The following is a 17,992-nucleotide window of genomic DNA, read 5'->3' on the forward strand; positions in this document are numbered from 1 at the left end:
CCTCTTTGAGTTTGTAATCCGTGACACAACAAATAATGTCTCTGGGTGCTTGGGATGAATCCTTTGGTCTGATTGCTCTATGTGCGCTCTGTCAAGGCTTATCTTGTGTGATGAGGGAGCTTTTTTCGATGCTGTTGAATATGGTCTGGAGGGTCATAAACAGATTTTCTTTATTCTGTTCTGGGAGACCTCTGACCCTGATGTTATGGCGGCGCCCCCTGTTATCTATATCTTCCAAGTGTCTCTGGTATTCACAGAGAGCATCATGCTGCACTGCTACAGTAGATTGAAGACAGGCAACATATTTTCTTGTTGATCATGATCATCTTCTTAGCTTTCTACTCTCTGGGCTATGGACTGGATATCCTGTCGGACAATGGCAATTTCTGTTCTACAGACTTCCTTTATTTCTTTCATCAGTGACTGCAGATCCTCTTTTGTAGACAGTTGAGCCATATACAGTCATATGAAAAAGTTTGGGCACCCCTATTAATGTTAACCTTTTTTCTTTATAACAATTTGGGTTTTTGCAACAGCTATTTCAGTTTCCTATATCTAATAACTGATGGACTGAGTAGTATTTCTGGATTGAAATGAGATTTATTGTACTAACATAAAATGTGCAATCCGCATTTAAACAAAATTTGACCGGTGCAAAAGTATGGGCACCCTTATCAATTTCTTGATTTGAACACTGCTAACTACTTTTTACTGACTTACTAAAGCACTAAATTGGTTTTGTAACCTCATTGAGCTTTGAACTTCATAGGCAGGTGTATCCAATCATGAGAAAAGGTATTTAAGGTGGCCACTTGCAAGTTGTTCTCCTATTTGAATCTCCTATGAAGAGTGGCATCATGGGCTCCTCAAAACAACTCTCAAATGATCTGAAAACAAAGATTATTCAACATAGTTGTTCAGGGGAAGGATACAAAAAGTTGTCTCAGAGATTTAAACTGTCAGTTTCCACTGTGAGGAACATAGTAAGGAAATGGAAGAACACAGGTACAGTTCTTGTTAAGCCCAGAAGTGGTAGGCCAAGAAAAATATCAGAAAGGCAGAGAAGAAGAATGGTGAGAACAGTCAAGGACAATCCACAGACCACCTCCAAAGACCTGCAGCATCATCTTGCAGCAGATGGTGTCAATGTGCATCGGTCAACAATACAGTGCACTTTGCACAAGGAGTGTATGGGAGAGTGATGCGAAAGAAGCCGTTTCTGCAAGCACGCCACAAACAAAGTCGCCTGAGGTATGCAAAAGCACATTTGGACAAGCCAGTTACATTTTGGAAGAAGGTCCTGTGGACTGATGAAACAAAGATTGAGTTGTTTGGTCATACAAAAAGGCATTATGCATGGTGGCAAAAAAACACGACATTTCAAGAAACGCACTTGCTACCCACAGTAAAATTTGGTGGAGGTTCCATCATGCTTTGTGGCTGTGTGGCCAATGCCGGCACCGGGAATCTTGTTAAAGTTGAGGGTCACATGGATTCAACTCAGTATCAGCAGATTCTTGACAATAATGTGCAAGAATCAGTGACGAAGTTGAAGTTACGCAGGGGATGGATATTTCAGCAAGACAATGATCCAAAACACTGCTCCAAATCTACTCAGGCATTCATGCAGAGGAACAATTACAATGTTCTAGAATGGCCATCCCAGTCCCCAGACCTGAATATCATTGAAAATCTGTGGGATGATTTGAAGCGTGCTGTCCATGCTCGGCGACCATCAAACTTAACTGAACTGGGATTGTTTTGTAAACAGGAATGGTCAAATATACCTTCATCCAGGATCCAGGAACTAATTAAAAGCTACAGGAAGCGATTAGAGGCTGGTAATTTTGCAAAAGGAGGATCTACAAAATATTAATGTCACTTTTATGTTGAGGTGCCCATACTTTTGCACCGGTCAAATTTTCTTTAAATGCAGATTGCACATTTTCTGTTAGTACAATAAACCTCATTTCAATTCAGAAATATTACTGAGTCCATCAGTTATTAGATATATGAAACTAAATTGTTATAAAGAAAAAAGGTTAACATTATTAGGGGTGCCCAAACTCTTTCATTTGACTGTATAGTTTCCAGTCCCTCATTGATATACCTTGGGAATCTTCTTCTGGGAGGGGAGGGATATCTGACAGGGAGGATAGCAGTGGCTGCGCATATCTTGTCATGGATTGGGTTGTAGACAGGTGCAGGTCCTCTGTAAGCTCCTGGGACTGTGATAACTTATCAGTTGTTCCCTTTGCTTTCAGGCGCTGAGGAAGTGGAGAGTCAGCTTCTGCCATTATCTGCTGTGCACTCATGTTCCCTGCTGGTACTTGTAGGCCTTCTCCCTCTCTGTCTGCATTTCCCTTCTTCTGCCTTATCTTCTGTCCCTCCTCCCCTCCACTGCCTGATGCCTTGGGTCCCCCTAGATGAGTGTTGGGGCCATTACAAACTGGATCTCCCTCCTGCTGCAGCATCTTGGTGCCATTTTCAGTGGCTTCCCTCTGCACTGCAGCCATTTTACCTTCCTTCTTCCTTTTCACTCTGGTGTGGAGGTAAGCGTCCAGGCGTCCCGGTGTCAGTGCTGATGATGAGGAAGGCACCGCTGGAATCGCTGTCTTTTGTGGAGGCCTCCTGACCATCTCCTGCACTCCAGCGACAGTTATAGTTGGAGCAGTGAGTGCTTATATAGCTGTAGCTGCGGGGAGCTCTCTCACAAGCTTCTTAGGCTACATGTGTACCGCCCCGCGGCCTCGGCTGCGACCGCCGAGCCACTCGGGTCCGGTCTCTCATGTCGGTGGCTCGAGCGCCTCCGGACCCGGGGGTCACGTCGCTCTGGAAGGGTGTAGTGGCGATGCACGCAGGGGTTGTGGTGTGGTTGTTTTGTAAAGTTTGAGACACCACCCACGGGTTGTGGTGATGGTGGACACCACCGCTGCGGTGAAAGTACGGGGGACTCCCGGGAGCGGTGTAGTGGCGCAGCTAGGTGTTGACCCCTCCGTGGGTAGGGGATGTTGGTCCCGGGGCCCGCTTGGCGAGGGGCGGGGGTGCAGGGTGCAGTGTGGCGGCGCGGTGCGGTGCCTGAGGGCACTGATTTACTCACTCCGATACAAGACACTGGAGGCGTTGGTAACCCAAACGGGGTGACGAACGGGGCCCGCAGCCAGCTGCAGTTCCTCCAGATGGGTTGGTAATGTCCGCCTTTCTCCTGCACTTGTGTGTGATCTTGGCTACTGTGCCTGGGCACTGGTAGCCCGCTCCCCGGCGTATATGTATCGTAGGAGCCCGTTTGCCTGGAGATGCTGGCCCTTGGATCTCTGGCCTCTGGCGGTGGCTTCTATCCGGACGGGTTGGGCTGTTGCCTTCAATCGGGACTTAGGTGGGAATGAACCCCTGAGGTCCAGACCGCAATCAGTTAATTTGACTATGGTGGCTTATAGCCTAGTTCGGGGTCTGAGTACCCTGCCTGGTGCTCCGGTATCCAGTTAGCTCCCCGGTTCGGTTCCGGCGGGCCACTACCCTGTCCCGATCCCTTACGGTTCCGCTGGTCGTATTCCCGGTCTCCTGCAGGCGGCCACTACCGTCTGCCTGCCTGACTGATCTGGGGTCCTAGGCTCCAACCCAGGCCCCAAGCAGAACTGAGGTCCTCACTCTCCAACTCCCCTAACTAACTGCTTGTGTTTTCCTGCCTCAGGCCAGCAGACTCCTCGGGGGCGTGTCTTTCCGCCTGACTCCGCCAACCTGGTGTGCCTGTCTGACTCTGAGCGAGGCAATCAGGTCTTTTGGTTGACTGGTGGTACCTTACGGAGGTGGGGGTGTTGTGGTGTGTGTAGTGACCTGTGACCCCTGGGGTGTCCAAGGCTTCACACATGCGCACGCTGCATCTTTTTGTGTTCACAAACTGCAGCCAAAACTGCACCTTGTCAGAGAGCCTGGAAATGTCACAAAAAACGCTTGTAATTGTAGGCGCTTTTTTGCTGCGTTTTTCACAACATGCGTTTTTGCGACAAATGTTGACAAAAACGCAGGAAGAATGAACATGCTGCATTTTTTATGTCACAAACTTTTGACAAGCAAAACGCTGACAAATAAACTGCAATGTGTGTATAGCAAATCTGACATCTCATAGACTCTGCTGGGAAGTCAAATGTCAGAAAGTTCTGACAACAAAACTGCAGCCAAAAATGCACCAAAAACGCAGCAAAAAACGCAGCGTGCGCATGTAGCCTTACTCCATGCACTTCCGGTCCCGCCCCCCTTATTTAACTCTCTTAACGATGTTGTCCACTAGTAAGATAACAAGGTTGCTTGTGGTGGGTTTCTGCTGTTTTGGCCCCCATGTCACTGTCATAACTCTTCTTGTGAATGCTGGCAGAGCGCCGGCACTCACAGGACCACAGTATTTCTGCTGATCAGACAGTGTAGCCATAAAGTCCCCTAGGGGGACTAGTAAAATCAATTAAAAAAGTAAAAAAAAAAAAAAAGTTTAAAAAAAAAATTAAAAGTTCAAATTACTGTATTTTTCGACGCACCCCCAAATTTGGTGAAGGAAAAGAGAATTTTTTTTTTAATGTTAAATGGGTTCCATTTTATAATGCCAGTGTCCGTCTAACAAATCATATAGGGTATATGTCCCTCATAGCCCCCCATCCTAAAATTACCCCCCCTTTATCTGGATATGGCCCCCTTATATTGAATATAGCCCCCTTGTGCTGGGACACGTCCCCCAGTGATGCCACATGTCCCCCATTGATGGCACACATCCCCTATTGCTGGCACATGTTCCCTATTTATGACACCTGTCCCCCTGTGCTGGCAGGTGTCCCCTATTGCTGGCAGCCTGGCACACGTCCCCTATAGCTGGCACACGTCCCCTATAGTTGGCACACGTCCCCTACAGCTAGCACAGGTCTCCTATAGATGGCACATGCCTCCTATAGATGGCACAGGTCTCCTATGGATGGCACACGTCCCCCTGTGCTGCCCATGGCCCCTATAGATGGCACACCTCCCCTGTGTTTGATATGGCCCCAATGTGTGCTGCCCATGGCCTCTATAGATAGCACACCTCCCCTGTGTTTGATATGACCCCAATGTGTGCTGCCCATGGCCTCTATAGATGGCACACATCCCCTGTGTTAGATATGGCCCCCATACTGCTGCCCATGGCCACTATAGATCGCACACCTCCCCTGAGATCAAAGGCTTCCTCCTGCAGCTTTTACAAGCGCCCAGCACCAGAGCTGCCCCCACCTCACCTGGACCCTGCAGTATATATGTATGTATATATAGTATATATAATATATATATATATATATATATATATATATACACAAGGGGCGATCCAAAAGTAATTCCATTCGAAAAAAATTCTTGATCTTGACCCTCAAAAAAATCCCCAACAGCGGTTATCACGTCGCTATTGTCGTCAAATTTCTTGCCCCGGAGGTGTTCCTTGAGGCGAGGAAAGAGAAAGAAGTCACTGGGGGCTAGATCTGGCGAATAGGGGGGGGTGTTCCACCAGTTCAAAGCCCGCTTCTTGAATGGTTGCCATGGCAACTGCAGTTTTGTTAGCCGGTGCGTTATCTTGGTGAAACAGCACTCCAGCCCGCAGTTTGCCGCGCCTTTTCTCCTTGATAGCCTCCCGCAATCTTCTTATTTGTTCTGTGTAGTAGGAGCCCGTAATAGTGGCTCCCTTCTCCAAATAGTCCACCATAATAATTCCTTCAGCGTCCCAAAAAACGGATGCCATAACCTTCCATGCTGAGCTTGACACTTTGAATTTCTTCGGCGTCGGTTCGTCGGCTCGTTTCCATGTCATCGATTGTTGTTTAGTTTTGGGATCAAAGTGGTGGATCCAGGTCTCGTCCATGGTCAAAAAACGTGACAAAAGATTCTCGTTGTCTGCTTGGAACTTTTCAAGATTTGCTATTGAAATGTCAACTCGTTTCTTCTTTTGCTCGTCGGTTAACATTTTTGGCACCCAACGTGCGGAGACCTTTCTCATATGCAATTCTTTTGCAAGGATTCTTTGAATACTGCCATATGAGATCCCTGTGACCTCAGCTACATGCCTGATAGTCACTGTTCGATCTGCCAATACAACTTCTTCAACTTTTTCACGTTTTCTTCATTGAGGGACGTGGATGGGCGTCCTTCACGATGTTCATCTTCCGTCGATGTTCTTCCCAGCTTAAATTCCTTGGCCCAGCGTGCAACTGTGGAATATGGAGGAGAAGAGTCCCCCAATGTTTCCACCAAGTCGCTGTGTATGTCTTTGGTAGTAATTTTTTTCAAGTAATTTTGATGACAGCTCTGAGCTCGTTTTTTTCCATTTTGATGTTCACTCCTCGGCAGTTCATATTCAAATGAATGTAGCTCCCGGGAATCGTGGCCTATTTAAGTGATTTTTTTTCCTGAACTAGTGGGTACCTAAGAGAGAAAAAAAAATTATTTTAATTTCTGTGTGCAATAGAAATAACTGATTAGTGCTGAGCGGACCCGGACTGTAAGCGTTCGGATCCGCGCGGTTTCAGCGCTATCCCCGGGCCGGACCCGGGCGCGGGATTCCGGCTGCACGATCCGGAATCGGCATTTAATAAAAATGTTAAACAATAAATAAATGAGCGTTTCATACTTACCAGACTCTGTCATGGCTGCACACTTGCTTCCGGGTCGCGCTTTCACTTCCTGTGCTGTGCACACAGTCACACAGCTTTCCGTGCTTTCCCCACCCACCGGCTGTCCTCTCAGCTGTGATTGGTTCCTGGCTGACGCGCCCCCAGCCTGTGACAGTGTCTGCCGTGCAGTCATCGCTTATCGCGGTCAGTACTACGCTGCACTCAGAGCGGGCAGCCGTGCTCTATAGCTGCTCGCTGTGACATGTAGCAGAGCTGGATGTGTCGCCGCTGGATCTCGTGTGGATTACGCCGGAGGGCTGTGTTGGGGTAATAAAGTGGTGAAGGAGGAGGCTGCGTTTCTACTTTATTCCAAATAAAGGATTTCTCTGTGTCTTGTTTATTTACTGTATTTACAGGTTTGTGATGCGGGTATCTCAGAGACGCCCGTGCGATCACAAACCTGGGGTTTAATAACACCCGGGCGCAGTTATTAACCCCTGCTATTACCTTGATTGCCACCGCACCAGGGCAATCAACATGAGCCGATATCGCACCGGAATGGCCACATCTAACAGATGCGGTTATACCGGGCGACTGCGGGCTGAGGATGTACCAGCCCCCGGCCGGCGTTATCATGGCTGGGAATGAAAATTGAGGGGGATCGCAATTCGTTTTTTTTTTTTTATTTACAGTGGTACCTCGCTTAACGAGTAACCCACATAACGAGAATTTCGCTATACAAGCAAAGCTTTCTGTAAATTTGTAACCCACTTTACGAGAAAGCTTTGCTGTACGAGCGAAATTCTCACTGCACACACTTCCGGTTTCGTCCATCCACCACACTCTGACCCGCACGTGCAGTCCACACAAGCACACACATGCACGCACAAACACACACAAACATACACGCATGCACGCACATACAGTATAATGCTCACCTTACCTTCCGTTCCACCGGCGGTCTCATGGATCTTGTAGTTCCTGGGTACATCGCGACGTCCTCGCGGCGAACTACAAGACCCAGGAGGCCGGCGATGGAACGGAAGGTAAGGTGAGCATATACCATAGTGTACCTTACGTTTCATCGCCGGCCTCCTGGGTGCTGTAGTGCGCCGCTCAGCTCCGTTCCACGCTGTGATTCTGCCTCCATAGCGAAGAGGGAGGAACTTCCTGTCACCGCTGCTGAATGACAGAGCGCTGGCCAATCAGAGGCAAGCAGCTCTGCCTTGACGTCAGCGCTCTAGCAGGGAAGTTCCTGCCTCGTCGTTATGGAAACGCGATACACGGCCCGGCCCCGTACTGGTGAACAGCAAATCCCAGGAGACCGGCGATGGAGTGGAAGGTAAGGTGAGCATGTAATATGTGCGTGTGCATGTGTGTTTGTGTGAGTTTGTGTGTGTTTGTACGTGTTTGTGTGTGTTTGTGCATGTGTGGAATGACAGAATAGGGGACCAGGATGGGACATTTAACCCGTTGTAGAACGGATCGTCAGCACTGCAATGATTTCCTATGGGAAATCTTACTTTGCTGAACGAGTACCTTGTTTAACAAGCACAATCCCAGAACGGATTGTTCTCTTTAAGCAAGGTACCACTGTATTTAAATTTAAAAACAAAAAAAAGCATGCGGTTTATCTTAGGCAGCAGTCACAGCGAGGGACTCCCATAAGTGTGACATCGCAGCACAGCCGCACACACATCTGACAGGAGTGCATGTGTTTCTAGGTACATGCACGCTCATGTTCAGACAGCAGCAGGCTGTGACGGGTGATGTCAGACCCGCACGAGTCTGACAGTGCATCACCAACGCAGCTGCACACTTCTGACAGGAGCGTGCATGTGTTTCTAGGTACATGCACGCTCATGTTCAGACAGGCATCAAATCACCGCGATTTCTTGCCAGGAGGTGTAGATTTGATGCAGGAATATGGTGTAAAAATCACAGCATCAAATTTGCATCCCTTGGCCAAAAAACCAAAAATAAAAACAAAATAAAAAAAATTTGTGACAGGTGAAAATTTGGTGCTGAAAGCTGGTTCAGACGATTTCAGCACCAAATGTGCACCTCCTGGCAAAAAACCACGGTAAAAATCACGGAAAAATAACCGCGGCAAAAACCGCGGCATAAAAATTGCGTCAAAACACCGATTTTTTTTTTGCCAGGAGGTGTAGATTGGATGCAGGAATATGGTATACAAATTTCAGCACAAAATCTGCATCTCTTAGGCTATGTGCCCACGGGGGCTTGTATTTGCGGATTTGTCCGCGGAATACCTGCGGATTTATCTGGATTTTCCAGATAAATCCGCAGGTTTTAGCATGTACAGTCACTCCCCATGTTCTCCTATGGGACATGGGGAGTGCTGTGTCCACGCTGCGGAAAGTGCAGCCGCCGAACATACTGCGGATATCGGCATCCGCAGGTATAATTGCATGTCAATTATTCCTGCGGAATTACCTGCGTATGTCCCGGCCCTCCGCTATGGAGATAAGAGGCCGGGACGTCCGCAGGTAATTCGCATGAATTACTGCATGTTTCCCGCAGCTTTTCTGCTGGAATCTCTCAGCTAAAAATAGCTGCGGACGCCGGCGGGCAGCTGCGGGAAACATGCGCTCGTATCTGCGGATACATGCGCAGGTACGAGCGCCCGTGGGCACATAGCCTTAGCCAAAAAAAGTGCGCTTTTTCTGCTAGGAGATGCAGGTCTGTGAACTCAGTGACCTCCACCTGTGGTCAGGTTACCTGCGATCACAGATGAAGGACCGTGGGAACCTCCAGCTGTGACCGCAAATGACCTGAGTGACGTCACCGCTCAATGCGCAGCTCATTCATTCTCTGGAGCTCACAGAGAGCGGTCGGTCGTGCCGCTCTCTGTGATATTCAGATGTAGCAGAGCTGAAGCGGCGTGGGACTTCTGTGGATTACGTCGGAGCTGCAGGGTATTTGGGGATTAATAAAGTGGTGAAGAGGAGTGTTTTGTATTTTTATTCCAAATAAAGGATTTTTCTGTGTGTCTGTGCTTATTTACTGTCATTTGCAGGTTTGTGTGATGCAGGTATCTGATAGACGCCTGTGCCATCACACTAACCTAGGGTTTAGCAGCAGCCGTGTGCCACTGCTAATCCTGCTATTACCCCGACTGGCACTGCATCACGCCAGCGGGAAGAGCCGGTATTGCACACCGGTATGTCGCATCTAACAGATGCGACATACCGGACGGCTGCGGGCTGAGGATATACCAGCCCCCGGCCGGCGTTTTAGGGGACACCGCACGTCGTTTTTTTTTTTACTTTCACCGGAGTCACACGTGCGAGGGGCTCACGCGAGTCTGCCATGGCAGCACCCGGCAGCCTCGCACGTGTGACTCCGGGCACTGTATACACAGCAGATACTGCGCGACAGCTGGGGCTGCAACCGAGCGCTATACAGTTAGGTCCAGAAATATTTGGACAGTGACACAATTTTGGCGAGTTGGGCTCTGCATGCCACCACACTGGATTTGAAATGAATCCTCTACAACAGAATTCAAGTGCAGATTGTAACGTTTAATTTGAAGGTTTGAACAAAAATATCTGATAGAAATTGTAGGAATTGTCACATTTCTTTACAAACACTCCACATTTTAGGAGGTCAAAAGTAATTGGACAAATAAACCAAACCCAAACAAAATATTTTTATTTTCAATATTTTGTTGCGAATCCTTTGGAGGCAATCACTGCCTTAAGTCTGGAACCCATGGACATCACCAAACGCTGGGTTTCCTCCTTCTTAATGCTTTGCCAGGCCTTTACAGCCGCAGCCTTCAGGTCTTGCTTGTTTGTGGGTCTTTCCGTCTTAAGTCTGGATTTGAGCAAGTGAAATGCATGCTCAATTGGGTTAAGATCTGGTGATTGACTTGGCCATTGCAGAATGTTCCACTTTTTTGCACTCATGAACTCCTGGGTAGCTTTGGCTGTATGCTTGGGGTCATTGTCCATCTGTACTATGAAGCGCCGTCCGATCAACTTTGCGGCATTTGGTTGAATCTGGGCTGAAAGTATATCCCGGTACACTTCAGAATTCATCCGGCTACTCTTGTCTGCTGTTATGTCATCAATAAACACAAGTGACCCAGTGCCATTGAAAGCCATGCATGCCCATGCCATCACGTTGCCTCCACCATGTTTTACAGAGGATGTGCTGTGCCTTGGATCATGTGCCGTTCCCTTTCTTCTCCAAACTTTTTTCTTCCCATCATTCTGGTACAGGTTGATCTTTGTCTCATCTGTCCATAGAATACTTTTCCAGAACTGAGCTGGCTTCATGAGGTGTTTTTCAGCAAATTTAACTCTGGCCTGTCTATTTTTGGAATTGATGAATGGTTTGCATCTAGATGTGAACCCTTTGTATTTACTTTCATGGAGTCTTCTCTTTACTGTTGACTTAGAGACAGATACACCTACTTCACTGAGAGTGTTCTGGACTTCAGTTGATGTTGTGAACGGGTTCTTCTTCACCAAAGAAAGTATGCGGCGATCATCCACCACTGCTGTCATCCGTGGACGCCCAGGCTTTTTTGAGTTCCCAAGCTCACCAGTCAATTCCTTTTTTCTCAGAATGTACCCGACTGTTGATTTTGCTACTCCAAGCATGTCTGCTATCTCTCTGATGGATTTTTTCTTTTTTTTCAGCCTCAGGATGTTCTGCTTCACCTCAATTGAGAGTTCCTTAGACCGCATGTTGTCTGGTCACAGCAACAGCTTCCAAATGCAAAACCACACACCTGTAATCAACCCCAGACCTTTTAACTACTTCATTGATTACAGGTTAATGAGGGAGACACCTTCAGAGTTAATTGCAGCCCTTAGAGTCCCTTGTCCAATTACTTTTGGTCCCTTGAAAAAGAGGAGGCTATGCATTACAGAGCTATGATTCCTAAACCCTTTCTCCGATTTGGATGTGAAAACTCTCATATTGCAGCTGGGAGTGTGCACTTTCAGCCCATATTATATATATAATTGTATTTCTGAACATTTTTTTGTAAACAGCTAAAATAACAAAACTTGTGTCACTGTCCAAATATTTCTGGACCTAACTGTAACTGTGCTACCGATTGTTTACACTGTGAACTGACCGACAGACTGTACTGCTTTCCCCGCCCACCGGCCGTCCTGTGATTGGTTGCAGTTAGCTGCCACGCTGCCACTCAGGATGGGGGCGTGTCTAGCTGCAACCAACACGCGCCGGTGGGCGGGGAAAACCATGAATATTGAATTGTCACCTCCGGAAGGTAACAGCGTGACCCGGAAGGAGTGTGCCGCCATGACAGCGCCTCGGTGAGTATGCCGCGCTCGCTCCCAGCCCCCTAGCCCCTCCACAAATGTTTTTACCCTCCGGATTCCGGTCCCCATTGACTTATATGGGCTCCGGATTCCGGAGCGGATCGGATTCTTTTTTAAATCTGTTAGTGATCCGCCGGCCCCGGATTATTGGCCGTTCGATCAGCTCTACCGATTATCATTACTTTTGGATGGCCCCTCGTATATATATATATATATTATAAGACGCACCCCCTACTTTCCCCCAAAATTTGGGCGAACAAAAGTGTGTCTTATAAAGCGAAAAATACGGTAATCTCTTTTGCCACATTGAAAATAAAACAGTATTAATAAAAAACAAATTTGGTTTCGCCACATTCAGAATTGCCCTATCAAAATATAAATACAATTAATCTGATTGGTGCACGGCGTAGCAAATTTTTTTTTTCAAAACTCTAAAATTAAGGATTTTTTTGGTCGCCGCAACATTCCATTAAAATACAGTACCAGGTGATCAAAATGTTGCATAAAGAAAATTAGTTTTTCTGTACCTTGAGTGCTTTCAATAAACTGTTCTACATTTAAATTCATTGAGTGCGGTGGATTTTCATTTACATTTATTGTTATAAAAGCACATTTTGCAAGGTCATTGTATGACCTTCTATGTGTGTCATCCGAGTGATGTGATTGTGCTGTCCATATGTCTGACATCCGTGTGACTGATGGCAGAAAAAAAATACATGATATTGAAATGAATTTTTTTTATGTGTAAAGATGTGCAAAGCCAGAGAAAGCATAGATAAATGCTAGACAGTAGATAGACTGATACAGTAGATAGAGATAGATGGAGATAGATGATCTAGACAGATAGCTAGGTAATATATACAGTAGATAAATGGATGATATATAGATAGAGATAGCTAGATAACTTTTACATCTGTTTAGCAGAATTAATGACTAGATTTAGGAAAAAAAGTATGTGGGTGCTCCCCTCCCTCCAGTTGGATCCGAGATCCAACTGCATCTGTTTCCCAGTTAAGTCGCCTGGCCAAAGTGCGGCAGCGTGATTTAAATGGCCATGGCGGGGAACGCGCACTTCCCCGCCGCCATTGGCAGGCACATTAAGTGATCACAGGGTACCAATGGTTGTTATGGTAGCGTCAGGTCATGTAATGACCCTGACTCTTCCATACCGTAGTTCCTCGAAGAGCCGTGCGAGTGGTGGCTATTAAAGGAACAGTGCCCTTTTGTGATCAGAACTGTGCAGCTCTGATCAGAAAAAAGGCAGCAGCGATTAGATGACTACTTATCCTTATAGCCTTATAACCCTAAAAGCTAAAATCATCCCACATTCGCCCCAAAATTAAACAAAAAAAATAAACATATTTAGAATTGCCGTGTTCAGAAATGCCCAATCTATCAAAATATAAAATCAATTACCCTTATCAGTAAACGGTGTAGCGGTAAACTATGACTCCGTGATGCAAGTGGGTGTCTGGGGCTACACTACCAGTCACTCTCGGGGCGTGTCCATGTTGGAACGCAATGTGTGTCACGGACGGATGCCGGGACGGAGTAGCACTTAAAAATCATTCTTCTATAATATGAAGGGTTTTCTTTGGCCGATTTGAGGGACTTTTTGACTTTTTCACCCTGGTTTTTATTTAATATCTGGATCTTTGCGTCAGTGTGGACACCGGCCTCCTCCCCCTATTTGCATCACAGGATTTGTGTTCCAAGCCTCAGTTTCAACCTTCTCTGGATTATAAAGATGGCTGTGTATCTCATACATTTATATATCATCCTCAGACATTGGCATAGCTTCTTTCTGGGGGTCACAGAATTTTGGACCCCTGAATACTGGTTTTCATGTCCTCTGATAAACCCCGGTGTATCTGCAGCTGGGGAGAAATGCGTCGGGATGTTAGGGGACTGGTTGCTTAACTACATCAATAAACACAACCTTTAAGATAAGTACCCGGAATTTTATTTTATTCTATGTACCGCATCTTTATAGAACTTAAGACACTTCTGAAGAAACGCACACAACTGGACAGCGACATATTTTTCTTATTTTATTCTAGTGATAGGTGTTATAAGATGAGCAGGGTCATTATAGGGTTGCTCTAGGGCTTGCCGATGGTGAATGGGGGTGCCAAAAACAGTTATGGCATCATTCCTTCCATTGATAGGTAAGGACTTCTAGGGCGCATTAGGGCTAGTTGTGGAGGCTATTAACCCCTTCACGACCAATGACGGATCTATCCGTCATGGAGCGTGTGAGGTTTATTCCCCCCCCCTGCCATGGGCAGGTCGCTGCGATCTGCGCACATATCAGCTGTTTTCAACATGTGTGCCTGCATGTTACAAGTGGAATCGCTTCCAGCTGCAACATTTAAACCCTTACATCTCGCTGCCAAAGTCTGGCAGCGAGATGTATATGCGCGTGGCCATTACATTTTCTTACCGCTGCCCCCACCGGATGTCACGTGAGTGATCACGTGACTTTCGGTGGTTGCCATGGTAGCACAGGGTCATGTGATGACGCCTGTAGCTAACATGAGTCACTTCCTCTCAATGCCGGCATAATGCTAGCACACAGAGTAAAGCAGCATATCTACAGCTGTCATCAGATAGTGCAGAGTGATTGGATTGTTGATCCATACAGCCCCCTAGGAGGAATAGTAAAATAAAAAAAAGTTTAAAAAATAAAAAAAAACAAAAAACCTTAAAGTTCACATCACCCCCTTTCGCCCCATTGAAAATTAATGGGTTAAAAAAATAAAAAATACACATTTGGTATCGCCGCATTCAGAAATGCCCGATCTATCAAACTGTAAAATCAATTAATCTGACCAGTAAACAGTGTAGCGGCAAAAAAATTCCAAACGGCAAAATTACGTTTTTTGGTCGCCACAAGTTTTGCGTAAAATGCAACAACAGGCGATCAAAACATAGCATCTGCGCAAAAATGGTACCATTAGAAACGTCAGCTCGAGACGCAAAAAAATAGCCATCACTGAGTCATAGATCCCAAAAAATGAGAACGCTGCGGGTTTCGGAAAATTGCTCAAAACGTACGCCACTTTTTTTGGACAAATTTGTGAATTTTTTTTAACCCCTTAGATACAAGTAAACCTATACATGTTTGGTGTCTACAAACTCGCACCGACCTCAGGCATCACATAGATATCAGTTTTACCATATAGTGAACACAGTGAATAAAATATCCCAAAAACTATTGTGCAATCATGCTTTTTTTTTTGCAGTTTTTCCACCCTTGGATTTTTTTTTCTCTTTACCGTACACTATATGGTAAAACGTATGGTTTCATTTAAAAGTACAACGTGTCCTGCAAAAAACAAGCCCTCATATGGCAAGATTGACGGAAAAATAAAAAAGTTACGGTTCTCGGAAGAAGGGGAGCAAAAAAACCCCTCAAAAACGGAAATTGCCCTGGGGCTGAAGGGGTTAATATATAAATTGTCTAGTAATTGCATGCGACTAGTATATCTACTGGTTTGAGTTGTTTATCTTTTACATGCTATTAGTATATTAACCCCTTCAACCCCGGCCACTAAAACACCCTAATGACAAGGCCATTTTTTGCAATACTGACCAGTGTCACTTTGACAGGTTATAACTATGGAACGCTTCAACAGATCCTGGCGATTCTGACATTGTTTTTTCATGACATATTGTTTTTTAGGATAGTGGTAAATTTAGGCCGATATTTTTTGTATTTATATGTGAAAATTTAAACTTTGAAATTTTATGCCTGTAAATCTGAGATATGTCACACAAAGTAGTTGCTAAATAAAATTTCCCACTTGTCTACTTTACATAAGCACAATTTTCAAAACAATTTTTTTTTTCATTAGGAAGTTAGAAGGGGTCTTTGAGTTCATCAGCAATTTCCCATTTTTTTAACAAAATTTACAAAACCATTTTTTTTAGGGACCACATCACATTTGAAGTGACTTTGAGAGGCCTAAGGGACAGAAAATACCCAAGTGACCCCATTCTAAAAACTGCAGTCCTCACACTGCTGAAAACCACATCCAAACCCTTTAGGTGCTTCACAGGAATCAAAGCCAAGTGTAAGGAAAAAAATGACAATTTTACTTTTTTACAGAAAAATGTTAGTTTAGCCATAAAACTTTTATTTTCACAAGGGAGAAAAGAGAAAGTGCACCATGAAATTTATGGTGCATTTTCTCCTGAGTACGAATACTTTATATGTGGTAAAAATCAATTGTTTGGGTGCACAGCGGAGCTCGTAAGGTAAGAAGCGCCATTCGAATTTTTGAACGCAAAATTAGCTGCACTCATTAGTGGACGCCATGTCGGGTTTGGAGACCCCTTGAGGTTCCTAAACAATGGAGCTCCCCCACAAATGACCCCATTTTGGAAACTAGACCCCTCAAGGAATTTATCTAGATGTTTAGTGAGCCCCTTGAGCCCCCAGGGGCGCCACAGAAGTTGATAATGTTGAGTCATGAATACATTTTTTTTTTTACCCCAAATCTGTTACTTGAACCAGGTAGCTTTTTTTTCACAAGGGTATCAGGAAAAAATTGCACCAATTTCTCCTGAGTACGCAGATACCTCATATGTGGTGGAAATTAATTGTTTGGGCGCATGGCAGGGCTCAGAAGAGAAGGTGCGCCATTTGACAGCAAAATTGGTTGGAATCATTAGCGGACGCTATGTCACGTTTGGAGACCCCTATGGTGCCTAAACAATGGAGCTCCCCCACAAGTGACCCCATTTTTGAACTAGACCCCTCAAGGAATTTATCTAGATGTTTGGTGAGCCCCTTGTACCCCCAGGGGCTTCACAGAAGTTGATAACTTTGAGCTGTGAAAATTATCATTTTTTTTTTTTACCAGAAAATATTTGCTTCAACCAGGTTGTTTTTTTTTTACAAGGGTATCAGGAAAAAATGCACCATAAAATGTATTGTGCAATTTCTCCTGAGTATGCAGATACCCCATATGTGGTGGAAAGTAATTGTTTGGGAGAACGGCGGGGCTCAGAAGGGAAGGAGCGCCATTTGACTTTTCAATCGCAGACGCTGTTCAGTGATGTGCATCACTGATCGGCCGCTGCAGGACGCACGGACTGATGAGATACAAAAAGCGACAGGGATACGTAAAATAAAAAGTCACGCCGAAAATTGAGCAGAGACGCCGATCCATTATGTGCATCCCTGATCAGCTCTTGGCCACTGCAGGACGCACACACGGATGAAGTGCAAAAAAACGACGCAAGATACGGACAAAAAAATCCCGCCGAAAATTGACCAGGGATGCAGATATGTTATCTGCATCACTGATCAGCGCTCGGCGGGACGCACGGACGGATGAGGTGTGAAAATGGACAGGGGATACAAAAAAAAAATTATGCTCACAGTACCCAGAAGCTTTGCAGGAGGATCACTGACCAGAGGGACTGCAGGAGGAATTGAAGGCAGAAGTGGACAGCTTCTTACAGGAGCAGCAGGCATGAAGTTGGACAGCTCCTCAGAAGACCCAGGAAGGACCCAGCAATGGAGGCAGATGTGATCGGGTCAGTAAAGACCTCGGATGACCCGGTGGAGGCAGGTAGGGAACATTGGAGAGGGAGAGCAGATAGAGAGGGGGAGGGGAAGACCGGAGAAGCAGAGGCAGAAGCATCGGAGCAGAATTAAGGGGCGGCGTGGTACCACAAGTACCAGCCAGTGCTCGCTGCAGACATGTTGGGGGAGGGCTCTCCAAACCAACACAGGCCTGGGGAGGGCGTTCACCTGCAGATCACACCGCCCCACTGCACGCTGATTGGAGCGATTACGCGTCATAGCACGATCGCTCCAATCAGTGCTGCAGCTGCTGCGGCACCTCATGGCAGGATCTCACAGTATCGCACTGATTCCTGCATTGTTTTAGCCGGAGCCAGTGCGAACGATGTGGTTGGCGGTTCAGATTTGAACAGCCAATCACAACGATCGTCGATGGGGGGTGGCGATGCCACCCCCCCTGGGGTCTAGCAAAGGTCCCCTGCTGTAAGAAACAGCAGAGGACATCATTTGAAAGCCGT

The sequence above is a fragment of the Anomaloglossus baeobatrachus genome, chromosome 4, assembly GCF_048569485.1.
Source record: "Anomaloglossus baeobatrachus isolate aAnoBae1 chromosome 4, aAnoBae1.hap1, whole genome shotgun sequence".
In the NCBI taxonomy this organism is placed as follows: domain Eukaryota; kingdom Metazoa; phylum Chordata; class Amphibia; order Anura; family Aromobatidae; genus Anomaloglossus; species Anomaloglossus baeobatrachus.